We start from the raw sequence: 2,942 nt of genomic DNA, 5'->3' as shown, positions 1-2,942 counted from the left end.
GCAGCAAAGACCCAGTGGTAAGACAGAACAGCAAACAGAACCCCAAGAAAGAAGCCTCCTGAAGAACACCCAAGGAGACTGAAGTCCAGCACAAAAATGCCTTTGGGATAAAATCGTGGGTTGAACATCTGCACACAGTTAGCTAAACAGAGAAAGCCTGCTTCGACCGACGCCTTCCCCGGGGAATACAAGGTCAGAAGGTTCTGTGGTTTCCTTCCCATGGAGGGTGGATAATAAAAAAGACCCAACGTGTTTAGAAAAGGAAGTGCGGGGATTTGAACCAGCTCCGTCTCGCCTCACAGCTCTCAGCTCCAGTAGTATTTGCTCTGCTACAGCCTCTGTGACNAAGAACAAAACCAAACCGTCTCTCAAGAGATTTTAGAACAAANTGGGAGAGGTGGTGTGAGCAGGGACTGGTGAATTCCCCCATTCTTCCTCCCGGCAGTGGCGGCGGTGGCAGCGGCAGCGAGCCTTTGACCACCAGCAAGACTTAGTTCTTCAACCAAACAAAACTATGTGTGCCCAGGCTGGCTGAAGCATGCCAAGTCCTGTCTCTTTAAAAGTCGCCAAGTGTTTGGAAACTCCCACCCTGCTTCCCAGAAACACTAAAACTCACAGGCCTCACACAGGCCAGGTCTGGTTGAAGGAAAACAGAGCGCTTGGAAGTGTGAGGGCCCTGGCAGAGGCTGTGTGAGCCAGAGGTTGGTCCGCAGCCTCCTGGCTTGACCACAGTTGAGCGCACTGGAGAACCTGGAGAAAGAGTTGGAGCTGCCTCTTGCTCAGCTCTCTCCAGTTACATACTTACCTGCAGGTCAGCAAGCCCGTCAAGAACCCCCATCACTCCAGCCTCGGCAGCTTCTCCCACTTTGCACACAACGACACCCCCACCCCTAGCTATCGTAACGATGTTTTAACTCAAGGAAAGATCCTACANNAAGTAACAGTTCAACTTTNTATTCCAGACAAAGATATATTTATGAGCTGACTTTGGGGCACACCATAGTCTAGAAGGAGGCTGTCCTAAGGAACAAATGGGGTTGCTTGTCACAGAGGAATGAGTCTGGAACATATTGCCAAGCTGGACTGATAGACACACAGACTAGCTGTGTCTTCTGAAAACTACCATGGGTTCTGCACTTGTGTCCCTTTAAAAAACAAACAAACAAACAAACCAAAAATAACATGTTTGAGACGCTCATGTGTCTTGTATATATTTGTCCCTAAAAGCACTTCCTGTGGTTGCATTCTTTTAGTGAACGATCACCTTTACTGGCCTGACGTGTGGGAAAACTGTTGAAGAAAACCCTGTAAAGGAGTCTGCTTCTTAGGGGCCAGAGAACTGGCTCACTGGGAGAAGGTGACTGCCAATACCTCTGGTGACATGAGTGTGGTCCCTGGGAACTCAGTCGGTAGGTAGAAAGATAGAACCAAACCCTGCAGGCTGTCCTCTGATTCCCACACAGACATCAGGACTCATGGACATCAAGACACACGGACATCAGGACACGCACATGGCTGCCCAACCCCTACACAGTAAATAGACAGTTTTTTAAAGAAGGGTGCTCTTTCAAAAGAGTGGGTTCCTCAGACCCCCTCTTCAGAGCTCTCCACAGTAAGTAATGGACACGATGCCTTGCTCTCTATGTACAAATGTGATCAACTTTCTAACGTTTCTTATGCATTGTGTCCGGGCCATTCGGAGGCTGTGCTTTCCTACTCGTGTCACTGAGACCTCATGGGTCAGAATAACATGTGTAACTTTNCCCATTAAAATAAATGTGTTTGATGCTGGTGATATAGCTCAATTGATAAGAGTGCTTGCCTAACATGCAGAAAACTGGGGGGTTCAGTCTCTGAACNCTGTACAATAACCAACTACGATGGCAANTGCCTATAGTCTCCAAACTAAGAGGGTAGAGGCAGGAGAATCAGGAGTTCAAGGTCACACTTAGCTACAGAGCAAGCTTTTATCCAGCTTGTAACAACAGGAGGCCCTGTCTCAGGGGCGGGTGTGTGTGTGTATGTGTGTGTCTGTGTGTGTGTGTCTGTGTGTGTGTGTGTCTGTGTGTGTCTGTGTGTGTGTCTGTGTGTGTGTGAAGGTCCTGGATTTTTAAAACCAGTCATACATGGTAGTATATACCTGCCATCTTGGCACTTAACAGACAAAAGCCCGAATATGACAAGTCTGAGGGCCAGCCAGGGCTACACAGTGAGACACTTTCTAAAACAAAGAGGCAGAGAGGNCTGAAGAGATGGCTCAGTGGTTAAGAGCACTGGAGGCTCTTCCAGAGGACTGGAATTTGATTTCCAGCACACACATGGTGGCTCACAACCATCGATGCTCCAGTCCCAGGATATCTGGTGCTCTCTTCTGGCCTCTCTGGGTACCAGGCAGGCACATATACATACAGAACAACCATATATACACTTTTGTTTTTCAATTTTTAAGAGGGGAGATTATTTTCTTCACCTGATGCCCTTCTCCCAGCAACGAAGTGCCTCTACATAAACAGGCAGGTTTGGCATGAGCACTGTCCTGCAGAGTGGAACTGAGTCATACTGTCCCTACTGGGCTTCAGGCAACTATTTTGGGAACTGGTTGAAGTAGCTGTAGCTGGGACATTCTTCATCCGTTGCTGCAGGCACGAAGATAGCTTCTCAACAAGCTGTGTTTGTGATCTGAGGAACAAGAACTCGGACTCTGACAGTTAAGAGGAAATGACCTAGAGACTCGCTGGTGAAGGCCAGTGAAGAGCCATGTGATGTAAAGGAATGAGTGTTCGCCAGCAAGGATTGGGTTTAACCGAGGAAAGTGGAGTCTCTCAGTTATACTGCTTAAACAAGACAGCAGCATAGCTCTCTGCCTAGTAGAGAGGCCTGCAGGGTGGGCGAACCAGGGCTCAGCCCTTGAATACCTCAGCTCCCAATTCGCACTGCTTCTA

Source organism: Mus caroli, chromosome 4 (assembly GCF_900094665.2).
Source record: "Mus caroli chromosome 4, CAROLI_EIJ_v1.1, whole genome shotgun sequence".
NCBI classification, from domain to species: Eukaryota; Metazoa; Chordata; class Mammalia; order Rodentia; family Muridae; genus Mus; species Mus caroli.
This window is presented reverse-complemented; position numbering follows the sequence as displayed.